The sequence below is a fragment of the Odocoileus virginianus genome, chromosome 27, assembly GCF_023699985.2.
Source record: "Odocoileus virginianus isolate 20LAN1187 ecotype Illinois chromosome 27, Ovbor_1.2, whole genome shotgun sequence".
In the NCBI taxonomy this organism is placed as follows: Eukaryota; Metazoa; Chordata; class Mammalia; order Artiodactyla; family Cervidae; genus Odocoileus; species Odocoileus virginianus.
Window position 1 is genome coordinate 19785482 of NC_069700.1, and position 17105 is coordinate 19802586.

Genomic DNA, 17105 nt, shown 5'->3' on the forward strand with positions numbered 1-17105 from the left:
GCTGGCAGGCCCCAGTCCATGGGGTCACAAAGAGTCAGCCATGACTGAATGACTTTCACTTTCAGTGAGTACACACCATTATTCACTCTACGCAGCAATGTAGTATCTGCCCGTTGGCCAAAGTCTTACCGCACTGGGACTATCGTCAACAAGAGTTTCATCATACGGGATTTTTATGTTCCAAATTCCTGTGCGATAGATGGCCCTGGCACTACTTCCCATCATCTCCTCCCGGGGAAGAGCATCTTCAGTACTTTCTGCTCGCTGTCTCCCTTTAGAGATACTGCTTGCGGGATGTGGGGGTGGGGGCCACTTTGAAGGTGACCCAGAGCTGTCAATTTTGACCACTGTGACGTTGTCATGTGCTGTTTCTTCCTGGCACAGGTATGATGACTATACAGGAACACACACGAAAGGACACAACAGCCAGAGCAAAACCACATGCCCTGGTGGGTGGCTTAACCTAGATTTTGCCCTGAAAAGCGACCATGGCAGGATGAGCAAGCCCAGCCTTCAGGCACGATGCCCGGCTCTGACTGAGCTTGACTCCTGACTAACGCGCAGTCTGGTCTTGCGGGACTTTTGGACAAAGATGTCAAGACCATTCATAGTTAGCAGAAAAAATGCTTTCTGAAGGGTTCTGCCTTTCGTTTTTGATGGCTGGTGGAAGCAAGGATACTTTTATTCCTCTTCTGGTTTTATGAAAATCAGACAGAAATGTAAATTTCACTCATATTTTCAGGGGTTGAGCCAGCGTGGTATGCTGAATTTGGATGCTCTAGCCTGTGGCTAGAGATGCTTCCAGAAAGATGCAGTGGCCAACAAAATGGTGCAGAACCCTGTGGGGTTCCAGGGCACAAAAGCCTTTCTGTGTCTTCCCCCTTGACCATTTCTTGATTACGGGTAATAATCTTCCTCCATGCTGCCTCCATGACCTTCCCTGAGTCCCAGCAGAACAGGTTCAAACAGTCGCCAGTTAGGGAAGGGAGGGGATGCAGAGGAGGAGCAGTCAAGAAACGACAGTGCAACCTTGGAGTAAAGCTCTGGTTCCTCAAGGGATATGTGCGTGAGAGGGCTCAGTTGTGTCTGATTCTTTGGGACCCCAGGGACTGTAGCCCAACAGGCCTCTATGTCGGTGGGATTTTCCAGGCAAGAATACTGGAATGGGTTACCATTTCCTCCTCCAGGGGATCTTCCTGACCCAGAGGCTGAATGCATGTCTCCTGTGGCTCCTGCATTGGCATGCAGGTTTTTACCTGGAACCAGCTGTGTATATATGGTTATGTATAGCCCTAGCTCTCGAGGGACATACGTAACAGTATCTTTGAGCTGTTTTGCAGATACTGAAACCCTACTAGGTGGGAGAAGTTAAATGCATGCTCCTATAGGCACATAGACCCCAGACCTGTTGAAACCCGAAGGTTGATGATGCTGACCCCCATTTACCTCACCACCTACCAGTCAGAAAAATGCTCATGAGCTGATCAAGCCCTCTTTGAAACATTACTATAGAACTCCTCACTACCCACTCCAGGTGGGGACACACAGTTCTGAGGACATTAGGCTGCTGTGGCCCCCTTTGCCTGGCAAAGCAATAAAGCTATTCTTTTCTACTTTATGCAAGACCCTGAGATTTAATTCTGTATTGGGGTGCAGAGGCCAGATTCAGCTTCACCAAAGGCAAGGGTGAGTGGATTTAGACGGTAATGTTTGCCTCCTGTTCTCGGAGTAGTGTTGGAAGCCCTATGACCTGCCAAGGGCAGGGAGATGCTTTTATAATCACCCAGTAGTTAGGAGGAAGTAAGTGTCCTTCAAGCCAATCCATGTGTGGGTTGCCTTCTTCCTAACATAGACCAAGATATTCTTTACATACTGTCCTGCTTCATCAGGTATTTTAGCCATAAAATCCCAAATCTGCAAGTGTTCCTGTCCGCACCTGACATTGTCCATCTAACTTTTACCCAAATGATCTCTGCCTGTCTGGGTGGAAAGTTCCCTCCTTGTAAGGTGAACCGATCATGTTTGTTCTCACATGGTTTAAACCTCTGTGAGTTTGAGTGCTCTGTCACTGTGCCTCGGGATCCCGCTGTCTCTCCTGCAGGAGATGAACATCTAGCTCTTGTGGAAGGCAAGAGCCTGGAGGCAGAGCCAGCTGGCCAGCATCCTACCCCTATTCTGGGGTTGTACCAGTGTGCTGTGTTTAAAGAGATATGCAGAAATAGTCAAACCAGAGATCACATGATCTCATACTTTGCGTTTAGAATGAAAAATCAAGGTGATCACTTATTAAATAAATTTTTATTGAACATCAGCTTAGTTTCAGGAACATTTCAGATACATTGTCAAAGACTTAAAAGTTTGTTCTGCACCCAGCACTAGTTTTATACCTTTACATTTTCATTTTGTTTTCATGAAAACCTTGTGAGGTGGACACATCATTAATATTTCCATTTTACATATGAGGGAATCTAGGCCTAGAGAGGTCAAACAATTAGCCCAAAGTGGCACAGTTGGTGAAGGGCAAGGATGCTGGGATCTGCCAGGCAGTCTCATTCTGACGCCTGTGTCTAAACTCCATACACTATGGCCTTCCTATACTCAGAAGGACAAACTGATTACAGATGTGGTTGCAGACTGGCATCTTGGCAGTGTTCTCAAATGAGTTTTCCAGGCAGGATATTTCTTTAAGGTAAGATGGTCAATCTCATGTATGAACCATTGATTTTTTTAGTAAAACTTATTACTTACTAGTAACACATACCAGAATGAAGGCATGCTACATGATAGTAGAATAGTTAGAATATAAAATTACTCTGTAATGAAGTTTCACTGATTTTTTTTTTTGAGTTCTTCTGTTTTAATTAAAAAGATCTGGTCTTTGCCTTCCAGTTATGAGTGCCTGTGAACACAACACTGTCTTTGAGCTGTTGTATGTATAACAGCCATACACCACCAGCTGCCATTGGTTGGGGGCTTGTATGTCGCTCTTGCTAAGCATTACCTTTTAAAATCCTCAAATCGACTTTTAAGTATTATTGTCCCCATTTTACAGAAGAGGAAACTAAGGTTTATACAAGGTTAACTGAGGCTCAGGGAGGCTACACCGGGACTCATAAACAAGAGGGGCAGGATTCAAACCTGGTTGCCCTGAGCCCCCAGGCACATACATATAATTTACCAAATAAGCTTCCTCGTGCAGAGACTTGGTGGCCCCGGGCATCGTGAGAACACACTGGTGTCAGGACAGCATGTGAACACAGGCTTCTGTAATTCCATCAGCAGATATAAGCCTAGCTAAAGTACTGGGCACACCCCAAGGAACACTGTTAAAGATAGACTTTTTTTGGCCACGCCATGCAGCATGTGGGATCTTAGTTCCCTGACCAGGGATCAAATCTGTGTCCCCTGCATTGGAAGTATGAAGTCTTGACCACTGGACTGCCAAAGAAGACCCAAAGATAGAAATTTTGGAAGAGAAATTGGAAAGCAGGTCAGGATCCCTTCTTTAATAGCAGGTAAAAATTATTGCAGGCTTCCCAATTCCCTTACATGTATTCCATTCCTCATAAAACCATATGTGGTAGGTACAATGGTTGTTATTATTCCCATTTTATAGATGGGAAACTGAGTCACACATATATTTCTTAGTGAGTAGCTCTCTTTGGGTGGACTGGTTAGTAGACAGCATGCCAGACTTATATAATGGGCTGTGTAAAAGAATTATGTTTTGGTTTGACAGAAAAAAAATCAAAATTCTGTAAAGCAATTATCCTTCAATAAAAAATAAATAAATAAAAGAAAAAGAATTACGTTTGGGAACCAGTCATGCTGTGACTTGCAATTCCATTGAATTGTGCTATTTTCGTAGGTCCAGTTTCTTTACTTAGACTCTTAGCCCCTTTTGAGCCGGAGCCCCATCTTCTAAGGGTCATGCTCTCCCCTGGGTGGTCCAGGGCTGAAGCACAGCCCATCCTAAAATCCTTACTGTGTGTCAAGAGCACGTGAGTGGGTCTAGTTGTGGGTGCAGACACAGAAATCTGTGTGTGGAAAGTGGAACTCTGGCTCACTTTTGAAGCCAGGGGTCCCCTTTTCTCCCTTCCTGGAAGCATGAGAGTGTGATAACAAAATCAGTCATTTTCTTAAGAGAAACGGTAGTAGGTACTTTCAGCCACAGAAGGCGAATTTCTTCTGTTTCTCCAAGGACTGGGCTTTGCCAGCCCTGCTGTAGCTGGTTGAAGGGGACCAAACCTCTCAGGAAGACGGACTTGGTTCCGTTTGACCAGCCAGAGCAGGGGGCAGCTCCTGGGGGAGGTGACTGCAGCCTCTAGGGTGAGGATTCTTGGTGTGTCCCGAGCATCCCTGGTTCAAGCCTGCAACACAGAAGGAGCTGGCATTAGCATGAATCAGATCCTGGGAGCTTGCCTTGCCCAGAACGTTCTTTCATTGGGTTTATGAAAACCATAAGAAATTTGTATTTTCCATTGCACAAGTTTATTTCTTTTACCCTTATTCTTTTTTCAAATATGAAATTGTGAGGTACTAATATGATATAGAATTGTAGAATTTGGAAAATAAAAATATCCCACATTTTTCCCTCCTCTGATTTTCCAAAACAAACATTCTGCAGTAAGTTTTTGAATACCTTATATCATAATTTTTAAGATAAAGTTTATAATTTTAATTCAAATGCAGTATATTTATGAAAGAATAAATGTAACATGTGTGTAAATTATGACACATAGTGATTAAATCAATACCCAAAACAAACAACTGTTCACCTTAGAAAAAGAACTGGTGAAATCAATACTGTGGAAGCTTTTTGAATGCTTTTCCCAATTTATCTCTTTAGTTTCCCCTCACAGGGAAGAATTATCCTGAGCTCTGCTTTTCTTACAATTTACATGTTCTTCTTTACAGTTTTTACCATTTTTGCATGTATTTCTAAATAATATATCACTTGTCTTCTTTAACATAATAGTATCATACAGGAGATATTCTACTGTGATGGTATTTTCACCTAAAATGGTATTTGTAAGATTTATCCATATTTTGTGGCAGCTGTCATTTATTAATTTTCATTATTTTTATAGTTTTCTACTATATGAGTATATGTCAGTTTCGTTAGTCATTCTCCAGGTGATAGAGAGTGAGGTTGTGTGGTTTGGACAAATGGTCAGAATTGATTAAATGGTTGCCGCAGGGAGGTTGGGAAATCTTTGATTCTTATATTTTTTAAAGGAGAAGTCTGGGCTCCAGCGTGTAGGAACCTGTAGGTTGACCTTACAAAGGAAAAGCAACATTGACCAGTTCTAAACATCTGACGGTGGGCCCAGAGATCTGCTAAAAACTGCTCCTCAGGTGATTCTGATGCAGCTAAAGTCTGAGAACTGCTAGGTGAGCAGAGGTACCCACTGGTTTCTCTGTATGTCTGGGAAAGTGTGGCCAAGGGGTCAAGGAGCTGATTAAAGAGGATATCTTCCCCAGGAAGGTGGCCTGACTATCTTCATCATGCATTTGAGCAGGTGAGGGAAGAGATAAGAAGAAAGGATATTTTGAATGGTGCTGGGAAATTGCTCTTGGGGGTGGGCTTTGCCAGCCCTTTTATATCCTCTCCCTGATGAAGGGAGTGAAATGAAGCAGAAAGCCTGTGGCCTTGGAGTTACACTTACCTGGGATCACATCCCATGGATGCCTCCTGGCTCTCTTGCTTTTTAGAAGTTAAACCTCAATTTATGCCTCTGTGCAGTTGGGGGAGCATACCTACCACACCGACCTGTTGTAAGGCTTAGTGGAAACCGAGGAAAGGGGTCCAGGGGACCCTTTCAGGGGTCATGGGAAAGTCCTAGGGACAATCCCCACTGCTTTTGAGGTCAAGAGTTTCACTCTCAAAGCCAGTTTGTCCTTCACACGTTTACCTTCCCTTGACTACAAGTATTTTCATTTTGTCTCTGAAGTTGTGGAAAGCACTGATGGGATAAAGCAGAGCTGGTTTACCTAGCCAAGCAGACCTCTGCCAGGGGCGTCCCAGCTAGAGAGCACTGCCTGGGATCAATAAGACACCCCAGAAACCAAAGTGCTCAACCAGGCACCAGAGAAGTGGCAGATGTGATGGTTGTGGTAGAGGACCAAGGGTCCTGTCAACTGTGGCTGGGTGCAGAGTGATGCTGGCGCAGCCTTTCTTGTTCTGAAGCCCCGCCTCTTTGGCTGGCATCCTGCAACTCTGCAGTTGAGCACCTCATCTTTACCCTCTGCTCCACCAGTGACACAGGTGTCTTGCAGCCACAGCTTATGGTTCACTAGCTCTTCCCCCGGCTACTGTTATCCAAGCCCAGAAATCCTCTGCTTCCTTCTAGGGAGCAAGGGTTAGACAGGCAGCCATGGGGGTGGAGGTCAGCCAGGTGGAAAAAGTGCATTGTCCAGCTCTTCAGTCAAGCCCCTGGCACTGCCATTTCCTCAACTCAGAACACTGGTCTTCATCATCTCTCTCCTCTTCTTCACTCGTGTCCTGCCTCACTCACACATTACAACTGCAGTTTCTGAGCAGATGACATGAAATCAGTCTTAGGGTAGGAAAAGGAAAACTACCTTTGGAGCAAGTGTGATTTTAAAAAGGGAAGGGCTATTACTGAAAAGAAGCACAACTTGGAGTCATCTACCCATTTTACAGGTTTGAAGACAAAGCAACGCTTGTAAAAGAAGGGCAATAATTTTCTGTGAGAGATAATGTACCATCATATACCCATGTCAGCAACTTTAGTCGAAGTACCATGATATGAAGTCCTCAACCTCGGCATATTGACATTTAAGATAAGTCTCTGTTGTGGGGGCTGTCCTGGGCATCGTAGGGTGTTTGGCAGCTTCTCTGATCTGTGCCCACTTGATACCAGTAGAACTGCCACGTGACAACCAGGAATGTCCCCAGACATTGCCAAATGTGCCCCGGGTGGGGGCTAAGTCACCTCCAGTTGAGAACTGCTGATCTAAAACTGTAAGTTTCTCTGTTCCATCCTGTAGCTGCCCCATCTGTAGTAATTCCTCCACATTCTTCTAAGTTCCCCCCAGTTTTCATGGAGTCCAGTTTGGCTGCCCTTGAAGGACATTTGGTGTCGGGAAGAGGTAGGCAGGTGATGTCACCTGGGTTGCTTCAGGCCGGGGAGGGGTCCAGCCCCTTGTGGTCTGGGCGCTGCCGCCCAATGGGGATGGCAGCCTTCAGTGCTGACCGCTCAGCCTTCACCTGCCATCAGCTGTGTAAACATGGCGGCCCCTCCCTTCGTCCTCTCCCTCCCTCCTTATCCCAAGTCCTCATTCTGGGGCTTCTCAGGTCCAGTTAACAGCCCCTTCCTGTGTATCTCAGCACACATCCATCCAATCTTGTGGTGTCTCCTTTGGTTGTTTTGCTTGAGAACTTGTAGAAGTTTAGTGTGGCCCCAGCCCTCACGTCACACACTCACCTAACAAGAAGGAAGCAGAGTCGTGGGATGCAGGAAGCTCCCCCTGGGGCTGGGCATCAGTGAGGGAGGGAGACCCTTCTCAGAGCTGGGGTTAGCTGATGGCTGGGCCTTGGGGGACCACAGTTTCTCCTCATAATTGAGGCTTTCCTCTCTACTTCCAGCTCCTTCCTGGTGTGGGTTCAGGCCCTTTAGGGTCAGAGCTGGGAACAAAGGGGTTCAGGGAAGAGGAGAGAAAAGAACTACGTCAACTGGATCTGTGAATCGCTATTCTAGCACCTCAAACCTTTTCCATGGACAACCTCCTTCAGTACTGCTTGGTGATGGGTTGTGATACAAAGAGGAAAAGATAGCAGGGGTCAGGGGACTGGCTGTGTGATAAGGCTGGATCCCCTGAGCCTCACAGCTCCTATCCATCTGCAGTGAGAACCCTTGGAGATGCAAGAACTGCCCTAGACACCAGTGATGATGAAGAAAGTGATACAGCCAAGCATGAAGGCTTTCCGGTTCAGTTTGGTTGGTAGAAACATCTTTCAGGAGCAAAAGGACAGGAGGAAGGAGCTTGGATGGTGAGAGCTGACCTTGTGACAAACCTTCAGGTGATGTGTGCTGTCCTTGAAAGAGGACCCAAGTGTGGGGGGACGGCCACGGAGGGCACTTGGGGACCACAATCAGTGTGCCTGATCCTAGGGTGGAGGATGAAACCTCAGGAGGGAGAGAAGGGATGTGGGGAGAACTCCAGGCAAGATTTGGAGGCTCTCCCTTTCTTGGTGAGGATACCTGTGGGCGCAAGGCTGGGATGGGGAAGAGGGGACCAGGTGCTCTGGGTGGGACCGTGGGGCCGAGGAGAGGCGCTCGCCGAAACCACACACTTCCTTACATTCCATAGCAAAGTAATCCGTATGGGGATATAAAGAAGCATGTGGCCTTGGGAAGCAGTCTTGGCCCCTGCCTGCTTCCTCCATCGTCCGGATGTAGCCCCACATCTCAGATGGGGGCCCCTCCCACTCTCCTCCTCCTCTAGGTGGGGACGCTTGGAGGTCAGGGCTCCCCGGATCTCACGCCATCACCCCAGCATTCCCCTCAAACCATCCTGCAACACATCTGTTGTGAGGCACAGGGGTGCTTTGGGGTGGGGTGGGGGGTTTCCAGCCCTTGCTCAGGAAAAAATGGCACCCAAGTTTCTTTGGCTTATTTTCATTGAGTTTTAATGTATCGAAACTTTTATTATTACTATTCACTAATTTGCCTTGGTTTATACAGGTCAATATGATTCTGTTTTAACATTTGGAATCCCATGAAGGAAAATTAGAGAGAAAGAGAAAGAGAGGGAGAGGGAGAGGGAGAGAGAGAGAACCGGCGACAGAGAGCATCCTACAGAGATGCTATTCCGCACATGCGCAGTGAAGGACCCCTGCTTGGACCGCAGCAGGCCTTCCTGCGCTTCCTACTGTGTGTCTGTCGTGGGTGCAGTTGATGGGCCGCAGCTGCCACGCAGCATTCTGAGCACCATTGTTCGTTGTTGGAAGAATCTTTTTGTTCAGCTTCTGCTCCCCCTTGCTCATCACCTGCCCTAGGATCTGTGAGGCCCAATCTGCAGAAAGTGAGAGACGCTGGCAGCTGGGGAGTCACCCACAGTCTGGACAGGCCACCCTGGCTGAAGGGTGATGGGGTTTTTCAGCTTCAGAGGATCTAACACTCTGCCAGGAAACAGAGAGAATGCGGAGGGAAGAATTGTGCCCCAAAGAAGGTTTGGGCCTCACAGTGTTGACAAGGGCAATCAATGAAATCTAGTAAAAGTAACACAAATAAGAACAAAAATGTTTTCAAGCATATTCTCTATGACAGAGATGGTTTTTGGTGCTCTGACAAGTTTCTTGAATCCTCCCTACTCTATGAAATAGCTGTTACCTTCATCTGGTTTTACAGATTGGGTTTGTAGAAATGAATCTGTTCACACATATGTAAATATAAGCCCTTCAAAAAGTGAATCAGGTTGGAAGGACAGTCTTGGATCCACATGGAGATAGGCTTGGAAGTTGGGAATTCCACGGGAAGCAAGGGAAGAAAATGTCTAGAGGTTTTATACTCTGTGAACATTGATTCCTCCATAGCTGTACCCTTGAGGTACCATACTTTTTCTCAGGAAAATGACACCCCAGTCAACATCTTTATGTCTGATCTCAGGAATTACCCAATAACTCATTTAATCCAATCCAAGAGCTTATGCATCAGCTTCTGCTGTGAAAGCAAAATTGTCCCCCGTAATCAAGTACAAACTTAGTGTGAGTGAGAATGTGGGACTGTTCTTTCTCCCCCAGGTTTGGGGGCAGTGGTCAATTAAAATAATGGCTGGTGGGGAAGAGGGACAGAGGGACCGATGAGAAGATGTAGCTGTGCCTTTGAGAAGATCAAAATGTCTCATCTCTTTCACTGAACCAGAGAACTCAGAGTTGAATACAGGTTCATTTTAACTGGTTAAATCCTTCACATCTAGATCTGAAATGCACATGCATGGCACGTGCTTTTCAGGAATAAGGATTTGCATAAGTGAGAGAGACTGAGTTTTTTGGTCCTGAGAACTAGAAAGAGCCAGCTTTAAGGGACCTGTCCTTCATAAACCAGCTGAGGGCCAGAAGGTGATTAATTCATGTAAGGATACCAAAAAAAAAAAAAAAAAATCAATTTCCCAAGAAATGATGCCAGAAAACTAAGACCATGCTAACCATCCCTGGGATGAGACTGTCTCTAGCATTTGGATGTGAATTATTTTGTCTTTTGGTCAAGCCCAATCTCATGTAGTCAAAAGATTATTTAAAAGTTCCTTTCAAAATTTCAGAAAAAACCAACAATAAACTTTGAATAACCAAATACTTGATTGAGTCTCATCTTACTTTTCCACGTCATCTAACTTAAAATGTCAGGAAGGAAATTCATGGAAATTCATGGAACAGATGTAGAAATGAAGGGAAAGGTAGGCTGGAAAAACCAAACAAAGCAAAGAACTGCAATAAAATCAGAATCTTTCAGACTAGGCATAAATGGGAGGGAAAAAAAATCTAGGCTAGGACTATAAAAACATGTTTCTAAGTGCACAGGGCAAGGGACATTGATACATCAATTGGCTTTAGGTCTTTTTCCCAGATTATTTTTTTAGCTTCTTACCTGCCCAAATCTTCTGGCTTTGGCTAGTGGTGTTAGTAGGAAAGATGGGGAGGGATGTTGTGTCACATGGCCACAAGTGTGCTTTATGATGTTGGTGAAATCACTATCGTTTCTCTTTCATTCCTGTAATAGTTGTATAACCCCATCTGCCCACCACAGAGTGGGTTAAAGATTAATGAGGTAACACATGTGGAGGGTCTTGAGTTTCTTAGAGCAGGCTGATGGCCGTATAAAATGTCACTCAACATGTTATTGAAAACAAGATTTATTTTCCCCTCCTTCTGCCCTGTAGTCAGTTGATCACAAGACTTAAATTTCCCTCGTCCTTGAGAAACTCCATTTAAAAGCATTCAGAACTTAAGTAACAGTCAAGGTAGCAAGAAAAGCATAAGCAGAAATTACAGTTCTTTCCTATTTCTTTCACCAATCAGGGCAGTATTTGAATATAAGTGTTTCAGAAACAACATGAGGAGAGATGGTGGTTTCCCGTGAATGCCTCAGAAAGACTCTTGCATTTGGGCAAAATCAAGGGTGAGCTAAGACAAGCAGAGGTCTGAAAGGTAGACAATGGAATCTTCAAGATTACTGATGGCAGAGGGTTATAGGCAGGAAGAACCTGGCTTGGGCATCTGTGCATTCTGGCTCTGTGACTCTGAGCAAGCTACTTAACCTCTCTGAACCTGTTTCCTCATCTGTAAAGTGATTGTAATGCTCCTGATTCAACAGGAGGCTTCAGTGAAATATCCAACCAGTCCATCCTAAAGGAGATCAGTCCTGGGTGTTCATTGAAAGGACTGATGCTGAAGCTGAAACTCCAATACTTTGGCCACCTCATGTGAAGAGTTGACTCATTGGAAAAGACCCTGATGCTGGGAGGGATTGGGGGCAGGAGGAGAAGGGGACGACAGAGGATAAGATGGCTGGATGGCATCACCGACTCGATGGGCATGAGTTTGAGTAAACTCTGGGAGTTGGTGATGGACAGGGAGGCCTGGCATGCTGCGATTCATGGGGTCTCAAAGAGTTGGACACGACTGAGTGACTGATCTGAACTGAACTGAAAAGTGCCATGAACCCAGTATTAGAAGTCTAATAAATGGTCTCTATCACTCTTGTTACTACTATTCAATATATTCTTTATTAATTAATATTCATATGGCAACAGAGATTACCCACTCCATGAAAGTCCTTATGTTTGACCCATTTTAAAGAGTTTCATTCACATGACAGTTGTCCAAGGGGTGGTTCTAAAATATTTGGGAAAGCTTAAATATTTTAAAAAAATAGATCTTTCACACTTTTGGTTTCCCTTATTTTAAAAAATCCCATTTGTAATAATTTCATATGTCTGAAAAAGATTTGTTAAGGAAGGGGATTCATCAGTACCATATCTGACAAGAGTCAATAGAGGTTCTGAATATCCAGAGCTCCGGTCTCGTTTTCAAGAATTTGAGGAAAAGACATGAATGATGAGATACTCAGACGGTCCCCTTATCCATCTTAAGGCCTTGCCCTCTGATGACAGGGCTGATCCTACCTAGTCAGCCCTTTGCTGGATGAAGAGAAAGCAAGACTGCAGGAAAATCACCCCCATCTCACTCTCTGAATTTCGAGTAGTAGCATCTTAGTTTTCTCTCTCCCTTCTCAGCCCCATAGAAAGGCCTGAACAGTTTCTTACAATAGAACCTGAAAGCTGATGCTTTTATGGGGATTAGGATCCTTCTGGCGTCTGCAGGAGGAACAGTCCACACAGACGCATCTACCCGGGAGCCTGAGCTCTTGTGACCTTCTGTACCAGAATCACTGCCGGTGTGCTGGTGGCTGCCATGAAACAGAAGCTATTCCGGAGTTCACCGAGGCGCAAGCCAAATTATTTGGGGCTTACCATCATCTGGCTGAGGGGGTAGGAAATAAAGCAGTGGCCCCTCCTTTTAAGGCAAGCCTAGGTTAATGTGTGGAGAAGACAGAACCTTGTTTTTCCAAAGGCTCAGCCAGACATCTTGCTATTTTTAGAGGACTGGCCAGTCCTGAATGTTGATTCCATCGTGGGCATGAGCCTGATTTTAGCTTCCCAGGGCCAGCCAAGAGCAAGGGCAGCTCCCAAACCCATCTTCTCTCCCTGTAGACACCCTGCCACTTCTCTTGGTGGCATTTCACCATCACTGCTGTGCTTACCCTGTTTCTCATCAGAGCTGGAGTGCTGAACTGGTACTTCAGGGGAGGCTGGGGCAAGGGGACGAGGAGAGAGAGCCAGCATGATGCTAAATCACTTCTTTATGCTTCCAGCCATTCTGTGAAGTACCTTTCATTACACAGGATGAAACTCACTCCAGCAGGTTAGATAACCTGGAGGCAAGGAGTGGTTAGGAAACACCCACGTCACACAGCTGATAACTAACTAACCTAGGACTTGAAGGACCTCTTTGACCCAAAGCACACATTCATTTCATGTGCTGTATATCCCAACCTCATCTGAGCCTAGAGCCATAGAGGCACCTATTAAAACCCCTGTTCCCGGCATCCCAGAGCCACAGAGCCAGAATCTCCATGGGACTGGCCCGGCATCCACATTTTAAACAAGGTTCTTCCAGGGGATTTCTAGGCTCTGCAAATTTGGGAAAGAACAGCTCTGGGAGAGCTGCTTTCAAACTTAAGAGAACATTAGAATCATAAGGGAGCTTGTTAAAAATGCAGATTCTTCTGTCTTGCCCTCCAAAGCTCCTGAGAGAAGCCAGGGAGCCTGGGCTCAGGAATCAGGATTTTTGTAACCGTTCTCAATTGATTCTGCTGCCAGTGGGCAGAAGACTTTGAAAAACAGGGACCTAATAATAAATAAGAAAGAGAGAAATAGATACTAAAGTAATGAAATCATTTAATACTGGAAAGGACTGATTTGACAGCCATCCAAGGAAAATTATTTAGTTTGGATTTAAGGAAGAATTTCTTGCAGACATGACGACAAATGGGTGACCTCTTTCTACCATGTGTAGAGTGAACATATTGCTAGCAGGAAGAGGAGCAGGCACTGTGGTCCACACCTGGCCACTGACGTCTTATCTTTCCCATGTTCCTGCATCTCAGCTTCTACCTGGAATGTTCTTTTCCCTTTGCTTATCTTCACTAGTTAAAGTTTCTCTCAAATCTCAGTTCCAAAGATACTTGCTCCACAAAGTTTTCTCCCAGTTTCCCCTCTTCTTTGTTTCTATTGTTTGCACCTGTCACTGGGCGTGCATCACATCTCACCCTACTGTTGGATTCCCCGGGTAACTGTAATGCACACATATCCACACAAAAAGGTCCAGGACCTGACAGCTTTGTTTTTGATTCCCCACACCACTCAGTGAAGGCCTTTTGCTCAATAAGGGTGGAGGAGATAAAACCATCACCACTGCTACTCTTACTATGTAAGTGTTCTCAGCACTGTAACAAGCAACTTTTAGTAAATATTCCTATTTTGCCGATGAAGGACCCAAGGCAGTGATTGAGAGATGGTTGTGTGTGGAGGGGTGTCTTTTAGAAGAGATAGCGCTGTAGGCGACCAGAGTCCTGTCTGTAGGGAGACCTGAGTTCTGTGTTAAGGAAAGAGCACTTTAAAAAACCTTAAGCTTCGAATTTGGCTTAACAAAGTCCCCTGGAGGGGACTGTGCAAAGGCACAGAATGCCGGCCCCACTCAGTAGGTCTGGAAGTGAAAGAAAGTGAAAGTTGCTCAGTCTTGTCTGACTCTTTGTGACCCCATGGACTATACAGTCCATGGAATTCTCCAGGCCAGAATCCTGGAGTGGGTAGTCTTTCCCTTCTCCAGCGGATCTTCCCAACCCAGGTCTCCCACATTGCAGGCAGACTTTTTACTGTCTGAGCTACCAGGGAAGCCCAATAACACTGGAATGAGTGGCCTATCCCTTCTCCAGGGGATCTTCCCGACCCAAGGATAGAACCCAGGTCTTCCACATTACAGGCAGACTCTTTACCAGCTGAGCTATGCCTGGGAAGCAGTAGACCTGGAGTGGGACCCAAGACTTGGCATCTTTAACAGGCTCCTGGGTGATTCTGATGCCGCTGGTCTGGGAACCACACTTGGGGGAGCCCCTGCTGTAGTTCAATAGTGTTTGAACAATTCAAGGGCAAAGAATCAGCCCTTACATTCCGAACTTTCTAAAAATGAGGAGGTGAGGGAGGAGGAGTAAAACCATACAGAAGTCAGGAAGGCGTGAGCTCCGTCCAGGGGTGCGGTTGTAGGAGCTTTCACCAGTGAGGGTGCAGAGAGACACGCAACAGTCCAAAGACAGAAGCCCAGTCTATGAAGTTACTAAGTGACTAAAAGAGTTTTCAGCTTGAGGGGTTGTACACAACTGGGGGCCATTTCTTTGGCTCCCAATTCTTACGAATAAACTTCAAATGGGGTTTGCTGAAGAATGGATATAGAATGAAGTGGACATTTTTCTCGAGAAGCTATCTCAGCAGAGGGTCCACTGATATTTGACCTCACATTGTACTTGCAGAGGGATCATAATGATAATACCGCATGATAATACAGAATATTGATAAAACTCTGTAGCTCCAAAATCTCTCTTTTTTAAAAAATTTTTTTAAAATGTGCACCTGTTAAATTGAGTGAGGATCAAGAATTGCTTAAGATCCAGGGAACACATTAGAGAATCTGGTTCTTGTCCTAGTTTTCCAAAGAAGTACATTGCTAAGGGACTTCTCAGTTTTTTAATAAGATGTAACACTTCATATCGTCTTAGTGGGGACATCTGTGGGGTCATCGGAAGAAAATGCTCCCATTCAGCGATTATTTGAGATACAAGACAGATTAGAACTAAATGCCTTTGCATTGCTTTGAAGAACATTTCAACATACATTCAAAATAACCAAGGCACTGAAAGGCAAGAGGCCAGTTCAAGGTCACGTGCTGTCCGAGTCACGTCCATCCCTTCCGCAACCCTATCTCTTCTTTAGGCCATGGAGCAGCCCCTAGGCGACTGTGAAATCTCTACCGTCTTCATTAACTCTCTGTCTTTTCCACCCACCCTCCTTCCCTTCTGCTTTTGCTTCAAGCCCCAGCACACAGAATCGGGTTCGCTGTTGGGACCCAGCCGACAAGGCACTCCCACACACCAATCATGCGGGCTGGGGCGATTTCTCCCCTCCAATTCCCCTGGCCTGGCTCTGCCTGATGGAGCTGGATTCCAGCGATGTCCTCCCCCGCCCCTGTGGGATGCAGACGTGAAGCTTCACCTGCTTCTGGAGACACCGTGGAACTGGCTTCAGATGACAGAAGCAGGCTGCCCGCAGGGCTTCCCCAAAATGCACAAAGAGAGAAAGGCAGATGGGCCAGGCAGGAACGGCCAGAGGACAGTTAGAGGAGAAAGCCCTCCCCCTACCCCCCCACCCGCGGGAGCAGCTCTGTACCTACCTGGGGAAAAGTTGCCGGCGGGTCCCTCCTCTGTGCACCTTCTTCCCTGGCAGGCTCCAGCCCCGTGGAGGTGTTTGGAGCATGGATTTTTTTTTTTTTTTTTTCCAGAGCTAGCAGTGTTGGCTTGCATTTCTATGCCTTCCTGTCAGAATTCTCTCAAGGAAACAGCAGCTGGTGAGCTCAGAAATGTCAGTCAGAATCTTGGCCTAGTTTGGGGCCTTGAAGATTCTTACAGAAAGTTAAAAAGGTTTCTGGGCCAGTGTCTCCTCTGGGTTTTCCCTCTTCTGCTTCTCACCTTTTCCATCTTCTATTTTATTTATTTATTTATTTTTCATTTTTACCTCAGGAGCTGGCTACTTAAATCATCTGCCTCTGTCTTTCTGATGGTTCCCTTTTGAGTCTGGCTATGGCGCTTCTCCCGGTCAGCCAAACTGCCTGGTGATTTTCTAAGCATTTAACTTGTGCGCTTACTCCTTATTTTGTCTCCTTACTTGTTCCCTTTTCCTGGTTCCTCCTTTTCTCTTCACGCATGTCTTTTTAATCATCATTTCTCCTTATTTGTGACAGGTCTGCTCACTGGTCCTTTATCCCTTTAGTTCTGTTTTTTTTTTTTCCTAACTTTACCTCTCCTTGGGTCCTGCCTAGCTCTGCTCCCCCTCTCCACCTGTTCCCCGGGCAGGCTTGCTCTCTGCTTTCTCCGTCTCTGCCCTCAGAAGGCCAGCCTCTGCCTTTTGTACCCTCCAGCCCTCCGCCCACCCCCAGCACGCTCTCCCACCTGTTTGTGTCTTTTAAGGGCCTTGGTCATGTCCATGCCTTCTGTCCACCTCAATCACTGCAGTGACGGGCCTCTGAAAGCTGTTAAATGACACCTCTTCAGCTGTCCCCTCGCAAGGAGAAATGCCCTTCGCTAAACCCTTTCTCACACAGACCAGTCTATAGTCATGCTTCCGTTTATGGAATACACTGAAATGATGCATCTATTATTTTCAAGAGTAGAGAACAGAAATTTATTTCGAGTGAATGAATCTCCATCTCTCAGCACTAGGTTTCTTTGAAGTGATGTTAATATATAGCT

The 17105-nt window shown here is 45.8% G+C and overlaps 1 long non-coding RNA gene across 1 annotated transcript; it reads right to left on the reverse strand.

Moving 5' to 3' along the window:
* Positions 1-2279: 2279 nt before the first annotated feature.
* On the reverse strand, positions 2280-16764 carry LOC110146469 (uncharacterized). Its single transcript, XR_002316566.2, has 2 exons — positions 16031-16764; positions 2280-4370 (listed from the first exon to the last, which is right to left on the reverse strand). It is a non-coding gene; the product is annotated as an uncharacterized lncRNA (long non-coding RNA).
* Between the last annotated feature and the right edge of the window lie 341 nt (positions 16765-17105).